This window comes from Balaenoptera musculus, chromosome 5 (genome assembly GCF_009873245.2).
Source record: "Balaenoptera musculus isolate JJ_BM4_2016_0621 chromosome 5, mBalMus1.pri.v3, whole genome shotgun sequence".
NCBI classification, from domain to species: domain Eukaryota; kingdom Metazoa; phylum Chordata; class Mammalia; order Artiodactyla; family Balaenopteridae; genus Balaenoptera; species Balaenoptera musculus.
The window spans coordinates 46,042,303-46,060,212 of NC_045789.1; the positions used below are offsets into that span (position 1 = coordinate 46,042,303).

Below are 17,910 nucleotides of genomic sequence, written 5' to 3' on the forward strand. Positions count from 1 at the left end.
ATTTCTCTACTCCCATTTTATAAACAAAAGGAAATGGTGGATCAGCCTCACGAAGTAATTTGCCCAAAGTTACACAGCAAGTAGGTGGCATTTGAACTCAGAGTGTGGCTCCAAAGCCTAGAGTCTTTCCTTTATACCTAGGAAGGGGGAGGTCAGGGAGACTTTCTCCTGAAGAAAGAAGACAGAACCATCACATTGAGGAAGCCAAGAGCAGCCCAGGAGAAGTAGGACAACCGCAGTGTCCCCAGAGGTGTAGCCAGAGAAAGATCTGTGGAGTTTCCCCACAGGGGCTTTCTCTGGGTAGATTATAAATTCTGGGAAACCCTGGACCTCCCAAGAAGTTTCTGGCTGCACCTGGTCCAACCAAACTACATCCCCAGCAACCAGAAGTAAGAACGAGGAGAAAATCAAGAATGGACAGTTGTTGCCTGGTGGCCAGGGAAGGTCTCCATATTGAAATAATTAAAAGTAGACTAAACAGTGGAAAGACTTCTCTTTGTCTTGTCAACATTGCTCAAGTCAGCCAGAAATTAAAGCAGAGGGCTTAAGAAGAGACAGGAGGTACAGAGAAGAAGGAAGCTGCTTTTTCCCTGTCACCAGGTCTTCTCTCCAGAAACATATAGGAATAAACTGAAGACATTCTCCAGTCATTGCTGTCGCATTTAGCCCTCCAGTGACAGAAGGCTAAGGTGCAGGCTGGTACCCAGAAGAGCTGAGATAACTGCCAGGTGCCCTGAGCTGGTGGGCCCTGCCTGTGGCACAGGCTGGTACCGCCTTAGAGTCCAGAGGTCCGTGGTGAGGCACAGGAAGCGCTGGAAAAGTAGGACCATTCCCAGCTGAATGTCACGCTGTGTCACCCACTTCCTGGGAAAGACTCAGCTTTGAGTGGACATACACAAGATGGATCTTACACTGGTTCTCAGCCATGATAGGGAGGTCTACAAGTCTCTCAGATTACCTGTCAGTATCTGGAAAGTAGGTAATATAATTAACATCCATTCTGTGGGTTCCATCACAAAGACTTAAACTGGTCTCTAGCTATCTTCAACAGACAGGATTCCACAATAAGATTTCTGAAATTGGAGAGAGAAAAAGAGAGAGAGTGAGAGTGAGAGAGAGAGGAGCCAAACTTTCCACCAGATACCACAGAAAACAGGACAACAAGTGAACACAAAGGACGGGCTCCTGATATTCAGGCCCAGAGAAGGCTCTTCACTGAGGGTTGATGGTCCACTTATCCCATGCACTATTTGCTGCATGACTTTCCCATGTCATCAAATAATACATAATCGGGCAGTTCTTGGGAGCTTGTGCTCATCTCTGTACCAGTCTATATGTCTTCAAAGCCCCTACTAGTTAATTTCTTTAATACCTGGCTCAGAGTTTCCATTCCCGGTGACTCCTTCCCTGACAGATCTTATCAATCCTTCATTGGAGCTCTACGCACCTGTTAATCACCAAACTTCCTTCCTTAAACATTTTTAAATGTTTTAAAATTAGTAAACCAATAACTGTTAAAATTTTATAAAACACAAAACTTAGGGGAAAAAAATGAGTTACCTGTAATCAGACCACCCAGAGATGAACAGTTACCACTGTCATGTGTGTTCTTCCAGTCTCTCTGGTTTTCTGTTTCCCTCTACGTTGCTAACATGTTCTCTTTTTTTTTCCTATGTAGCAAAATATGAAGTATCCTTTTATACGTGTGTCTGTCTATCTGCCTATCTATATCTATATCTATTGGGTAGGCCAAAAATTTCATTTGGGTTTTTCCATAAGATGTTATGATGCATAGTAGTTCACAGCATTTTTAATAGCATCGTTACAGAGCATATCACATTTTACTATAGTTCATGATAAATAGTTAGCACTCACATAGCGCATACTATTCATTGGGTTGTTCTAAGTGCTTACATGCATTGATCTTTTTAATCTGTTTAATCTGAGGTGGTTGGTTTAATTATTACTATCAAATTTCACAGATAAGGAAACGGAGGCACCAAGAGTTTAAATAATTTGTCCATGACTAGTATGTTTAGAGCTAGAATTTGAACTTGAACTAGACTGGCTTCAGACTCTTAATCACTGCCGTATAGGACTTTAACAGTTTTTAATTGAGCATCTAATAATCAGCAGTTTCTTTAAATATTTTATTTGTCAATTCTGGAAGTCAGGAGCAACAGTGTGAGAATCTTATCTGAGGTCAAACATCTTGAAGGTGGGGCAGCCAGGTCTGCCTGTTCCCCAAACCCATCAACCCCCAACACTATCACCAACACCAGCACCACTATTACTACTACCACCACGATCACTATCATCACCACCACCATCACCCCCACTACTACCACTATCACCACTACCATCACCATCCCTCCCAATACTACCACTATCACTACTGCCACCACCACCATCACCATCACCACCATCACTACCACCACCATCACCATCACCACTATCACCACCAACACCACCCCCATTACCACTGCCACCACCACCACCATCACCACCACCACCACCATCACCACCACCACTATCACCACCATCACCACTATCACCACCACCACCACCACTATCACCACCACCACTATCACCATCACCACCACCGCTATCACCACTGCCACCACCACCACCATCACCACTGCCACCACCACCACTATCACCACTGCCACCACATCACCACCACCACTATCACCATCACCACCACCACCACCATTACCATCACCACTGTCACCACCACCACCACCACCATCACCACTATCACCACCATCATCACCATCACCACCACCACCAACACCATCATGACTATCACCACTGTCACCATCATCACCACCACCACCACCACACTGTATTTACTAATTAGCTGGGTATCTGTCTTTACTTTCTCTTTCTCATTCCCCAGAATATCAAGTCTTTGAAGTCAGAAAATGAGTAGCTTTATTCATCCTGTAACCCCAGCACCTAGCACAGTTCCTAGGCCATGGTTACCATGCAATAATTACTTGAAGGAATAAAGGACTCACAGACTTGGTTTGACTGACAGCAACCAAAGAAGATATTTTGCATGAAGAGATCAGTCAACACCTGTTTAAACAGAATGTGCAATACATGATGTGAATTTGTCTCTGTAGACTTGACTCTCTAACACAAAGCAAAACGAAAAGTTTAAATTTTCCGCTTTGAAAACCTCTAAACTTCGTGTGACAGATGTGGCCAGGAGCACTGGTATGGGCTAGTTATGCTCTGGCTGCAGTTCTCTAAGGGGAGGTGTGACTTTGGCTCCTTCTCCCTCACTTCCCACCGGGACTTTTGTTCTCCCCACCTTCTACCCCACTGTGGCATGCTCGTGTATGTGGGAGCTGATTTCATCTCAGTATCCTTTGTCAAAGTTCTCTTTTGTCTGGTGGTTGATACTGTATCAGTTACTTCAGGGCAAGCCCAGAGCTCTGCAAGTCACCCTGGCCATTATTTATTGCCACATCCAGTTCCACAAAGCTTGTGCCAGAAGAGGACTCCAGTAGGTTTTGATGGCCCGTTCTCCCTCATGCATGATTGTGTTTTAAAACTCACGCAGCTGAATGGGCTGTTCTGGCGTCCTGGGTTTGAGGATTGGGGATTTCTTTTTACTGTTTACTGCTGCAGCCATTCAGTGCCACTCCTACTCTGTAAGTCTCCTCACTTGAAATTTGCCTCTCTCCCGCTTTTGACTTTGCAAAATCCACAGAAACAGGCAAACTCTGGTCTCGGAGCAGGGCTGACCCTTTGGTAGATAAAACTGGCAGAAAGCTTGAGTTTGTCGAAACTAGAAGAAATATACCAGTAGGAAAACAGCTTATGCACAAAGCAACGAATACTTCCTTTATTTTCATAGTCCCACGGGAGATGTACAGAGAGCGGGTGGGAAAGATCCGAATTTGTCAATTTGCTGGGGTGGGTTAAGAAGAAATTTGGGGTACTTTCCGTGGTTCGTAAAACACAAGGTTTCATAGGCAGGAAGTTGCCAAGAGGTCTGCTTTATCTTCTTTCCTAATTACAAACTAGAAGCGTTGACTTTCCAACATCCAAAAATCCCCCAAGTGAATCAAGTAGAAGCAATGGTAGGTCTTCCAAACCGAGCCAGAGGATAATAGCTAACATTTATTGAGCACTTAAGGTATGGCAAGCTCTGTGCTATGTGCTTTACCTAAACTGACTTGCTGAAGCCTCACACCTATCTGAATCTGAAGTATTAAATGCTATTGCCATCCTGGCTTTACAAAGATAAGGAAATCAAGGCACAGAAAGGTTAAGTAACTTGAATGCTCACATGTCACACAATTATGAGTGGTGGGCAGGAAACAAGCCTGGGGAGATTTATATATCACTGGACTCCCATAATCAGAGAACACATTTGACAAGATCACTGATTTCAGTGAGCGTTTTCCTTGAAGATATCCAAGGCCAGTCTTAGAGTTACTATCACTGTGAAGTACTAAAATAAGTTCATTTACTTACTCTACAGATGCTCATTGAACACCTTCTATCTGCCACTTGCCGGGCAAGGCTATGCCAGTGTAATTACTAGTAACTATTTCTGATTGAATTAAATCCTTCATGTGCTTTATTTCATTTAATCCTCACAACTCTTTCAGGTAGGTTTTGTTATCAGGTAAAGAATTGATGTTGTAGGGTATACAGAAGTAGAAATACAACACTGTACGCATGAAACTTATATAAGTCAATGTTACCTCAATTAAAAAATTAATTAAAAAAAGAATGGCGGTGTAAAGAAGTATTTGTCATATATGTGCTGCTATAAACCCTGCCATCATGGGTAGTGGAGCCAGGATTTGGACCCAGTTTGATCTGACCCCAAAACCAATGCGTTAAAGACAAAGTAAAATCGTAGAAATTGGAGGTTAGCAATATGACGTGGAATTAGGGAAATGGAAAAAGAAGAGGATACATAGAAGAAAAGTCTGAATTATACTGTTTAAACATTTCCCTCAATATGCCCTGTTATAGCTCCTCATGAACAGACCAAACACCCTGTCACTCTAAGATGAGGTGTACAGATCTCCTGCCTTCTGTTGTTCACCAGTCACAGAGACCAGGACTCCTTCCAGCTTGCTCGTTGTCTCCCCTTCACAGTCTTCCAGGGACTAAACTTAGTGCATAACGAGATGACTTGAATGTACTCAGCCGGGTGATCCCTGGAAGAGTTAATACACATTTCATGCAAATGCAGATGGTGCTGGGAATCGTGAGAAACAGAGGATTAAATTAAATGATCCATATGTTCCATTAAGAAGGGTTTTTCAGCAACAGTAAGATGCCTGGACCGTGACAAACATTCTATAGACAATGAAGATGTTTCCGAACAATTCATAATTGTCCCAGTTATTCTGAAACAATTAAAATAGGTTTTGCCTTTGGGACACAGAGCCATGGGGTCCACTTTGAACTCGACCTGCCACCTTGTGGAAATTGGAGGCAATAAAAAACATGGCCCTTGAATAATACACTGTAATAATAATATGATCTGGGCTAACATATTTTGAGGGCTTACCATACGCTAGGCACTATGCTAACCATCTTTTTCTTTTTCTTTTTAATTGAAGACCTTTATTAACAGGTGCTTGCAGTTTGTTGACTTTTTTGAAAAAAATCAAGCTGTAAACTTTTATTACAAATTAAAAATGAGGTTCTTAAAAATCTCAGCTTGACCAGATATGAAACAATTTAAAAACCTTTAAAGGTGTATTGAGAAAAACCAGTCTTTTTTTTTTTTTAAAAACACGTTTGTCATTACTAAAAAGAGACATCTTTAGGTAAAAATAATAAAAACCCCATGCTGCATAGATAACGCAGATAGTTCTAGTCCGTCAACAGGCAAAAAGCAAGCACTTTAGTCTTTAGCTCCAATCTTTTTTTTTTTTTTTTTAAACATCTTTATTGAAGTATAATTGCCTTACAATGGTGTGTTAGCTTCTGCTTTATAACAAAGTGAATCAGTTATACATATACAATATGTTCCCGTATCTCTTCCCTCTTGCATCTCCCTCCCTCCCACCCTCCCCATCCCACCCCTCTAGGTGGTCACAAAGCACCGAGCTGATCTCCCTGTGCTATGCGGCTGCTTCCCACTAGCTATCTATTTTACATTTGGTAGTGTATGTATGTCCATGACACTCTCTCACCCTGTCACATCTCACCCCACCCCCTCCCCATATCCTCAAGTCCATTCTCTAGTAGGTCTGTGTCTTTATTCCCGTCTTGCCACTAGGTTCTTCATGGCTTTTTTTTTTTCCTTATATTCCGTATATATGTGTTAGCATACTGTATTTGTTTTTCTCTTTCTGACTTACTTCACTCTATGACAGACTCTAACTCCATCCACCTCATTACAAATACCTCCATTTCATTTCTTTTTATGGCTGAGTAATATTCCATTGTATATATGTGCCACATCTTCTTTATCCATTCATCTGTCGATGGACATTTAGGTTGCTTCCAGGTCCTGGCTATTGTAAATAGAGCTGCAATGAACATTTTGGTACATGACTCTTTTTGAACTATGGTTTTCTCAGGGTATATGCCCAGTAGTGGGATTGCTGGATCGTATGGTAGTTCTATTTGTAGTTTTTTAAGGAACCTCCATACTGTTCTCCATAGTGGCTGTATCAATTTACATTCCCACCAACAGTGCAAGAGAGTTCCCTTTCCTCCACACCCTCTCCAGCATTTATTGTTTCTAGATTTTTTGATGATGGCCATTCTGACCGGTGTGAGATGATATCTCATTGTAGTTTTGATTTGCATTTCTCTAATGATTAATGATGTTGAGCATTCTTTCATGTGTCTGTAGGCCATCTGTATATCTTCTTTGGAGAAATGTCTATTTAGGTCTTCTACCCATTTTTGGATTGGGTTGTTTGTTTTTTTGTTATTGAGCTGCATGAGCTGCTTGTAAATCTTGGAGATTAATCCTTTGTCAGTTGCTTCATTTGCAAATATTTTCTCCCATTCTGATGGTTGTCTTTTGGTCTTGTTTATGGTTTCCTTTGCTGTGCAAAAGCTTTTAAGTTTCATTAGGTCCCATTTGTTTATTTGTGTTCTTATTTCCATTTCTCTGGGAGCTGGGTCAAAAAGAATCTTGCTGTGATGTATGTCATAGAGTGTTCTGCCTATGTTTTCCTCTAAGAGTTTGATAGTGTCTGGTCTTACACTTAGGTCTTTAATCCATTTTGAGTTTATTTTTGTGCATGGTGTCAGGGAGTGTTCTAATTTCATACTTTTACATGTATCTGTCCAATTTTCCCAGCACCACTTATTGAAGAGGCTGTCTTTTCTCCACTGTATATGCTTGCCTCCTTTATCAAAGATAAGGTGACCATAGGTGCGTGGGTTTATCTCTGGGCTTTCTATCCTGTTCCATTGATCAATATTTCTGTTTTTGTGCCAGTACCAAACTGTCTTGATTACTGTAGCTTTGTAATATAGTCTGAAGTCAGGGAGCCTGATTCCTCCAGCTCCATTTTTCGTTCTCAAGATTGCTTTGGCTATTCGGGGTCTTTTGTGTTTCCATACAAATTGTGAAATTTTTTGTTCTAGTTCTGTGAAAAATGCCAGTGGTAGTTTGATAGGGATTGCATTGAATCTGTAGATTGCTTTGGGTAGTAGGGTCATTTTCACAATGTTGATTCTTCCAATCCAGGAACATGGTATATCTTTCCATCTATTTGTATCATCTTTAATTTCTTTCATCAGTGTCTTATAATTTTCTGCATACAGGTCTTTTGTCTCCTTAGGTAGGTTTATTCCTAGATATTTTATTCTTTTTGTTGCAGTGGTAAATGGGAGTGTTTTCTTAATTTCACTTTCAGATTTTTCGTCATTAGTGCATAGAAATGCAAGAGATTTCTGTGCATTAATTTTGTATCCTGCTACTTTACCAAATTCATTGATTAGCTCTAGGAGTTTTCTGGTAGCATCTTTAGGATTCTCTATGTATAGTATCATGTCATCTGCAAACAGTGACAGCTTTACTTCTTCTTTTCCGATTTGGATTCCTTTTATTTCTTTGTCTTCTCTGATTGCTGTGGCTAACACTTCCAAAACTATGTTGAATAATAGTGGTGAGAGTGGGCAACCTTGTCTTGTTCCTGATCTTAGTGGAAATGGTTTCAGTTTTTCACCATTGAGGACAATGTTGGCTGTGGGTTTGTCATATATGGCCTTTATTATGTTGAGGAAAGTTCCCTCTATGCCTACTTTCTGCAGGGCTTTTATCATAAATGGGTGTTGAATTTTGTCGAAAGCTTTCTCTGCATCTATTGAGATGATCATATGGTTTTTCTCCTTCAATTTGTTAATATGGTGTATCACACTGATTGATTTGCGTATGTTGAAGAATCCCTGCATTCCTGGGATAAACCCCACTTGATCATGGTGTATGATCCTTTTAATGTGCTGTTGGATTCTGTTTGCGAGTATTTTGTTGAGGATTTTTGCATCTATGTTCATCAGTGATATTGGCCTGTAGTTTTCTTTCTTTGTGACATCTTTGTCTGGTTTTGGTATCAGGGTGATGGTGGCCTCGTAGAATGAGTTTGGGAGTGTTCCTCCCTCTGCAATATTTTGGAAGAGTTTGAGAAGGATAGGTGTTAGCTCTTCTCTAAATGTTTGATAGAATTCACCTGTGAAGCCATCTGGTCCTGGGCTTTTGTTTGTTGGAAGATTTTTAATCACAGTTTCAATTTCAGTGCTTGTGATTGGTCTGTTCATATTTTCTATTTCTTCCTGGTTCAGTCTCGGCAGTTTGTGCATTTCTAAGAATCTGTCCATTTCTTCCAGGTTGTCCATTTTATTGGCGTAGAGTTGCTTGTAGTAATCTCTCATGATCGTTTGTATTTCTGCAGTGTCAGTGGTTACTTCTCCTTTTTCATTTCTAATTCTATTGATTTGAGTCTTCTCCCTTTTTCTCTTGATGAGTCTGGCTAATGGTTTATCAATTTTGTTTATCTTCTCAAAGAACTAGCTTTTAGTTTTATTGATTTTTGCTATTGTTTCCTTCATTTCTTTTTCATTTATTTCTGACCTGATCTTTATGATTTCTTTCCTTCTGCTAGCTTTGGGGTTTTTTTGTTCTTCTTTCTCTAATTGCTTTAGGTGCAAGGTTAGGTTGTTTATTCGAGATGTTTCCTGTTTCTTGAGGTAGGCTTGTATTGCTATAAACTTCCCTCTTAGCACTGCTTTTGCTGCGTCCCATAGGTTTTGGGTCGTCGTATCTCCATTGTCATTTGTTTCTAGGTATTTTTTGATTTCCCCTTTGATTTCTTCAGTGATCACTTCGTTATTAAGTAGTGTATTGTGTAGCCTCCATGTGTTTGTATTTTTTACAGATCTTTTCCTGTAATTGATATCTAGTCTCATAGCGTTGTGGTCAGAAAAGATACTTGATACGATTTCAATTTTCTTAAATTTACCAAGGCTTGATTTGTGACCCAATATATGATCTATCCTGGAGAATGTTCCATGCGCACTTGAGAAAAATGTGTATTCTGTTGTTTTTGGGTGGAATGCCCTATAAATATCAATTAAGTCCATCTTGTTTAATGTATCATTTAAAGCTTGTGTTTCCTTATTTATTTTCATTTTGGATGATCTGTCCATTGGTGAAAGTGGGGTGTTAAAGTCCCCTACTATGATTGTGTTGCTGTCAATTTCCCCTTTTATGGCTGTTAGTATTTGCCTTATGTATTGAGGTGCTCCTATGTTGGGTGCATAAATATTTACAATTGTTATACCTTCCTCTTGGATCGATCCCTTGATCATTATATAGTGTCCTTCTTTGTCTCTTATAATAGTCTTTATTTTAAAGTCTATTTTGTCTGATATGAGAATTGCTACTCCAGCTTTCTTTTGATATCCATTTGCATGGAATATCTTTTTCCATCCCCTCACTTTCAGTCTGTATGTGTCTCTAGGTCTGAAGTGGGTCTCTTGTAGACAGCATATATACGGGTCTTGTTTTTGTATCCATTCAGCCAGTCTGTGTCTTTTGGTGGGAGCATTTAATCCATTTACATTCAAGGTAATTATCGATATGTATGTTCCTATTCCCATTTTCTTAAATGTTTTGGGTTTGTTATTGTAGGTGTTTTCCTTCTCTTGTGTTTCTTGCCTAGAGAAGTTCCTTTAGCATTTGTTGTAAAGCTGGTTTGGTGGTGCTGAACTCTCTCAGCTTTTGCTTGTCTGTAAAGGTTTTAATTTCTCCATCACATCTGAATGAGATCCTTGCTGGGTAGAGTAATCTTGGTTGTAGGTTTTTCTCCTTCATCACTTTAAGTATATCCTGCCACTCCCTTCTGGCTTGCAGAGTTTCTGCTGAAAGATCAGATGTTAACCTTATGGGGATTCCCTTGTGTGTTATTTGTTGTTTTTCCCTTGCTGCTTTTAATATGTTTTCTTTATATTTAATTTTTGACAGTTTGATTAATATGTGTCTTGGCGTGTTTCTCCTTGGGTTTATCCTGTATGGGACTCTCTGTGCTTCCTGGACTTGATTAACTATTTCCTTTCCCATATTAGGGAAGTTTTCAACTATAATCTCTTCAAATATTTTCTCAGTCCCTTTCTTTTTCTCTTCTTCTTCTGGGACCCCTATAATTCGAATGTTGGTGCGTTAAATGTTGTCCCAGAGGTCTCTGAGACTGTCCTCAGTTCTTTTCATTCTTTTTTCTTTATCCTGCTCTGCAGTAGTTATTTCCACCATTTTATCTTCCAGGTCACTTATCCTTTCTTCTGCCTCAGTTATTCTGCTATTTATCCCATCTAGAGTATTTTTAATTTCATTTATTGTGTTTTTCATCGTTGCTTGGTTCCTCTTTAGTTCTTCTACGTCCTTGTTAAATGTTTCTTGCATTTTGTCTATTCTATTTCCAAGATTTTGGATCATCCTTACTATCATTATTCTGAATTCTTTTTCAGGTAGACTACCTATTTCCTCTTCATTTGTTAGGTCTGGTGTGTTTTGACCCTGCTCCTTCATCTGCTGTGTGTTTTTCTGTCGTCTCATTTTGCTTATCTTACTGTGTTTGGGGTCTCCTTTTCACAGGCTGCAGGTTCGTAGTTCCCGTTGTTTTTGGTATCTGTCCCCAATGGGTAAGGTTGGTTCAGTGGGTTGTGTAGGCTTCCTGGTGGAGGGGACCATTGCCTGTGTTCTGGTGGATGAGGTTGAATCTTGTCTTTCTGGTGGGCACGTCCACGTCTGGTGGTGTGTTTTGGGGTGTCTGTGGCCTTATGATTTTAGGCAGCCTCCCTGCTAATGGATGGGGCTGTGTTCCTGTCTTGCTAGTTGTTTGGCATAGGGTGTCCAGCCCTGTAGCTTGCTGGTCGTTGAGTGAAGCTGGGTCTTGATGTTGAGATGGAGATCTCTGAGAGATTTTTGCCGTTTGGTATTACGTGGAGCTGGTAGGTCTCTTGTGGACCAGTGTCCTGAAGTTGGCTCTCCCACCTCAGAGGCACAGCCCTGATGCCTGGCTGGAGCACCAAGAGCCTTTCATCCACACAGCTCAGAATATAAGGGAGAAAAAAATAGAAAGAAAAAAAGAGGATAAAATAAAATAAAGCTATTATAATAAAAAATAAGAAAAAAAATTATTAAGAGTAAATGTATTCAGAAGAAAATTTTTTTAATTTTTAAAAATAGATTTATTAATTTTTTATAGTAAAAAATAAGAAAAAAATTTTTAAGAAAAAATTTATTAAGAAAAAAAATTTTAAGTTTTTAAAATAAAAAATATGAAAAAACTTATTAAAAATTTTTTTAATTTCTAAAAATAGAAAATACGGAAAAAATTATTAAGAAAACATATATTAGGAAAAAAAATTTTTTTTAAGTAAAAAAAAAAAAAAAAAAAAAATGGACGGACCTAACCCTAGGACTGATGGTGAAAGCAAAGCTATACAGACAAAATCTCACCCAGAGCATACACATATACACTCACAAAAAAAGGAAAAGGGGAAATTAATATATCCTGCTCCTAAAGTCCACCTTTTGAATTTGGGATGATTCGTTGTCTATTCAGGTATTCAACAGATTCAGGGACATCAAGTTGTTTGTGGAGCTTTAATCCGCTGCTTCTGAGGCTGCTGGGGGAGATTTCCCTTTCTCTTCTTTGTTCGTACAGCTCCCAGCGTTCAGCTTTGGATTTGGACCCGCCTCTGCATGTACGTCGCCTGAGGGCGTCCGTTCCCCGCCCAGACAGAACGGGGTTAAAGGAGCAGCTGCTTCGGGGGCTCTGGGTCACTCAGGCCGGGGGAGGGAGCGGTACGGAGGAGGCGGGGCGAGCCTGCGGCGTCAGAGGCGTCGTGACGTTGCAGCAGCCTGAGGCGCGCCCGTGTGTTATCCCGGGGAAGTTGTCCCCGGATCACGGGAGCCTGGCAGTGGCGGGCTGCACAGGCTCCCGGGAGGGGTGGTGTGGAGAGTGACCTGTGCTCGCACACAGGCTTCTTGGTGGCGGCAGCAGCAGCCTTAGCGTTTCCTACCAGTCTCTGGGGTCCGCGCTGATGGCCGCGGCTCGCGCCCGTCTCTGGGGTCCGCGCTGTTAGCCGCGGCTCGCGCCCGCCTCTGGAGTTCATCTAGGCGGCGCTCTGAATCCCCTCTCCTTGCACGCCGCGAAACAAAGAGGCAAGAAAAAGTCTCTTGCCTCTTCAGGGGCTGCAGACCTCCTCTCCGGCTCCCTCCCGGCTCGCCGCGGCACGCCAACCCCTTCAGGCTGTGTTCACGCTGCCAACCCCAGTCCTCTCCCTGCGATCCGACCGAAGCCCGAGCCTCAGCTCCCAGCCCCGCCTGCCCCAGCGGGTGAGCAGACAAGCCTCTCGGGCTGGTGAGCGCTGCTCGGCGCTGAGCCTCTGTGCGGGAATCTCTCCGTTTTTCCCTCTGCGCCCCTGTTGCTGTGGGATCCGCGCTGATAGCCGCGGCTCGCACCCGTCTCTGGATTTCATTTAGGCAGCGCTCTGAATCCCCTCTCCTTGCGCGCCGCGAAACAAAGAGGCAAGAAAAAGTCTCTTGCCTCTTCGGCAGCTGCAGACTTTTTCCCGGACTCCCTCCCGGCTAGCACCAAAGCCCGAGCCTCAGCTCCCAGCCCCCGCCCGCCCCGGCGGGTGAGCAGACAAGCCTCTCGGGCTGGTGAGCGCTGGTTGGCGCCGAGCCTCTGCGTGGGAGTCTCTCCGCTTTGCCCTCCGCACCCCTGTGGCTGCGCTCTCCTCCGCGGCTCCGAAGCTTCCCCCCTCTGCCACCCGCAGTCTCTGCCCGCAAAGGGGCTTCCTAGTGCCTGGAAACCTTTCCTCCTTCACGGCTCCCTCCCACTGGCGCAGGTCCCGTCCCTATTCTTTTGTCTCTGTTATTTCTTTTTTCTTTTACCCTACCCAAGTACGTGGGGATTTTCTTGCCTTTTGGGAGGTCTGACGTCTTCTGCCAGCGTTCAGTGGGTGTTCTGTAGGAGCAGTTCCACGTGTAGATGTATTTCTACTGTATCTGTGGGAAGGAAGGTGATCTCCGCGTCTTACTCTTCCGCCATCTTGCCCCTACTCGAGCTCCAATCTTTTGTTCATTTCTTATTGCTGGAATTTCATATTCATTTCTTCTTGTTGGATGACGAAACCAGATGATGGTAGAGATGGTAAGCCAGCATTTACTCAGCCCCGCCCTCCTCAGCGTCGGGAGAGGACGAATTCTCAGCTGGTAGATCTGCTGCTTTTGTCTCTTTGCCATCTTGTGGTTTAGGGTTTTCCGGGCGTCTGCGTCGGTAATTGAAGTTGCAGCGGTCCGACGTTGAGGTAGCTGCTGACCTTGGGTCTCATCTCCTCGATTTTCCTTATCTTCTTCACTGCCGTCCTCTCTGCGCTGTCTTTGGCGAGGAGGGCCCCTGCGGAACGGTGGTCTATAACCCCGATACATATTCTGTGTCACTGGTCTACCTTGTTCTCCTGCGCCCTGGTTGTCAGCACCCTCCATCACTTCTCTCTGCACGGGAGGGTTGGAACGCTGTGCTCGACGCCCATAGGGTCTCCGCGTGCAGTAAGATGGGCGCCTTCGCCTGCGGTAGGGCCGGCGCTGTCGGGCCCGGCCTTCGGGGGCACTCTCGATCCCTCCGTCTTTTCCCCACTCTCACTCTTCTGGTAATTCTGCTGGTAGTTGCGGGGAGGACCCCTGCGACGTGGAGAGCATCTATAATGTTTATGCTCTGCTGCATATTTACCGCCTTGCGCTGGAACCGCCCCCGGGCCTGCATCGTTTGCTGCTCCACACCCTTTTCTCCTTCAACGACATCAAACTCCACGGTCTCTCCATCTCCTACACCGCAAAGGTACCTCCTGGGGTTCTTCTTTATGGCAGTCCCGTGAACAAATGCATCTTCCTCGGTGTCATTCCTGTTGATGAAACCACACCCGTTTCTCACACTGAACCATTTTGCTGTTCCCCAAACCTTCGATGCGATGGCCTTGTCGTCCCCGCCGGCAGGCGCCGCCGGTGTGAGGCCGCCCGGGCCGCCGCGCCCTGCGCCGCCGCTGCCCGTCGTGCGGGGCCTGGGGTCGGCAGCGCGGAGGGCGGGGGGCGGCGGGCGGCTGCCGGGTCTCGGCCTCGCTGCTCGTGGCTGCGGCGACGGTGACTGGGGCCCCCTGTGGCAGCTGCGGCTCCTCCCGGGCTGTGACGGTAGCTAGGCCGGCGGCAGCGGTGACACTGCTCGGGGCTCCCTGGGGTCCGCTCTCCGCTCCCGCTCCCGCTCCCGATCGAACTCTGTGCTAACCACCTTTTAAATGTTTTCTTGTTTAATGATCAAAATAACTTTATGAGGTAGGAACTACCACTGTCCCCATTTTAAGGGTGAGGATTAGGTGACTTAGCAAGGTCAAGTAATTTGCCTACAGTCAACAGATCTGGGCAGCATGACCCCAGGGCCCGTGCACTAAACCACGCACTGTCCTGTGCCCTATACAGCCCCTCTCATTCTCATGTAGTATTTAAACATTTAAATAAATATTGCAGTTCTTTGGAAGGGAAGGTAACAACCTTCCATCTTGAGATAACCACGTTCCATCAGAATCATCAGAAACATGCTTTCAGCAGCTACCAGCTGGCCCAATGCATAGGAGGCAAGAAGGTTGAGAGTAGAGGGGTTGGAGGAGAGCTTTCCTTGGAGTCTTACATTATCTCAAAGTTCCTTTCTCTTTGCAGGGTTCTGTCCAGTGATCACCACTCCCTTCATGTTCTTATCTTTCTTCGTACTCACTCATGCACAAATACCATCTGACCTAGATCCTACACCTTGGTTTTCCCGCTGTGTAACCTTGGGCTAGCATCCTAACCTTTCTGAGCCTCATTTTCCTCATCTGTAAATGGCGATAACACTGACACATATAACCATGCTCTGAGAATAAATGAGATCTAAAATATCTAGCATAGTACTCAGCACGTAGTAAGTCCTTGATTCATACATACAACAAAAAGTGATAATTTTACTATCAATTCTACAATTCTACATCACGTTTGAATAGCATTCAATACTTTTCACAGTAGCTCCAATCATTATTTCCTGTGCTCCTTACATCAACCTGGTGCAAACGGCAGGAAAGATCTACGACCCCACTTTACAAATAATTGTCATTAAGATTTGTCATGTACCTACTCTGACTAGGGAACTGGGCTAGGAATTTAGAGATGTATAACATTTACATTGACTTTCACAATGGTTTAGTAGCTATCCTGTTGTATGACAAAGTACACAGTGAATCCCTGGTGAGATAATAGAAAACATATATATTGGTCTCTGCCCCTCATTCATGGCACAGAGCGCTTAAAACCCTTGTAATTTCCTAAGTGGTAAGAGCACTAGGAGTATCTTTTGCCCTAATATTTGGTCTTTGCTAGTGAGGCGACTCTGGGTGGGCTCCTGGATGAGGGCTGGTCATTGACAAAGACAAAGCCATGATTAGAAGCTTGGAATTTTCAGCCCTGCCCCTCATTTTCTTGAGAAGGGAAAAGGGCTGAAAATGGAGTTAAGGATAGCTCAAGCCTATGTGATGAAGCTTCTATAAAACTCCAATAGTCTGGGGTTCGGAGAGCTTCCGGGTTGGTGAACACATGGAGGTGCTGGGCAGGGGGATGGAGGGTGGGCCTGGATGGGGCATGGAAGCTCCATGCCCCTTCCCACCCACCTTGCCCTACACATCCCTTCCATCTAGACGTTAATCTGTATCCTTTACCATATTCTTTTATTATAAACTTCTAAACCTAAGTAAATGTTTCCCTGAGTTCTGTGAACCACTCTAACAAATTGGTCACACCCAAGGTGGAGGTTGATGGAAACTCCAATCTTTAGCCAGTCGGTCAGAAGCACAGGTGACAACCTTGACTGGCGCACCTGAAGAGGGGGGTAGTCTTATAGGACTGAGCCCTTAACCTATGGGGTTTGGTATCACCAGGTAGACAGTGTCAGAATTGAGTTGAATTGTAGGACATCCAGCTGGTATCAGAGCATTGCTTGTTGGTGTGGGACCCACTCCCCATCCTCATCTCCACCCAACTGCTGCCCAACATGGGAAATTGGTGATCAGAACCCGTTAAAGAGAAAAACCCAAGGCCTTCCTAGTTTTGTGTTTTTCCTGTTACACTCTGCCCCTTACTGACTGGAGATGAAGGCTACTTCTATAGCCATAGTGGGGCACCATCACTTCAAGAAGCACAAAGGGGAGGGATCCAGATAAAATGATGCTTCCCCTACTTCCCCCAGGGCAATTTTGTGGCCTCCTAGAAATTATACTTATGAATATATGACTAACACAATGGAGTGATATGTAGCAGTCAAAATAAATAAAATACATGACATGCAACGCTATAGATAAGTGCCTTCTACGTGCCAAGCATGTTCTAAACACTAGGGATATAGCAGTGAATGCAACAGACAAAAATCACTGCATTCCAATAACTAAGTTCTCGGGTTGAAAAGAACAGTGGCCTTGGAGTGGGATAAGTTCTAAGGCAAAATAGTGGTTAATAGCCTGGACACTGTGAGTTGGGCTGCTTGGGTTTAAATCTTGGCTCTTCCAATGGGCAAATTACTTAATTTCTCTAAGCTCCCATTCCTGTATCTGTGAGTTAACGCCTACATTGGAAAGTTCCTTGAGGGTTAATGATTTATCATATACTACACTGTTTAACATAGTGCCTGATATACAGTAAGCACTCAATGAGTATTAGCAATGATTTATTGCTTGGTGAGACACTTACTTACCAAATCACTTAAGCCAAAATCGTGAGGGCAGACCTGACACCTGACCCTTTTGATTATTGTGTTCTGTCAATTTTACCTCCTAAATACTTCTTGAGTGTGTATATTGCCCCCCCCTTTTTCTCCCTTGCCATTATCTTAGCTCAGACTGACGCTTCTAGTATTGATTAGAGAATTAATTTGCCACGTGGGCTCCCTGCCTTTAGCTTTCTTCTCCCACACAGTCCTCTTCCTTGATCAAAAATTTGACCACATCATTTCCCTGACTGAAATCCTCCTTGAATGCTCCTTCCATGACTCTCCCTTGCTTGTAAACTCTTTAGCATGGTCTGTGAGACCTTCATAATCTAGCCCCTGCCTATCACCGGTCACCTCCCCTTGTACTCTAAGCCTCCACCACATTGGTCTCTCTCCCTAAACAGATTTTAAGCTCTTTGGGCAAAGGAAACGAGTTAGTTCCTCTGGTGTACCCAACACTTACTTAGCACAGGGTGTGTCACATGGTAGGTGAACTGAAGTCTATTGAAGAATGGTTGCAATGCTGTCATGCTCATTTTGATGTTGCTTGGTAATAATAAATGATAACATGGTAATTGAACATTTGCCATGTCCAGGCACAGGGCTAAGTGCTTCATAG

General features: G+C 43.6%; 1 pseudogene; it reads right to left on the reverse strand.

Annotated features, from left to right (window-relative positions):
• Positions 1-13,582: 13,582 nt before the first annotated feature.
• LOC118895288 lies at positions 13,583-16,713 on the reverse strand (annotated as a pseudogene).
• Between the last annotated feature and the right edge of the window lie 1,197 nt (positions 16,714-17,910).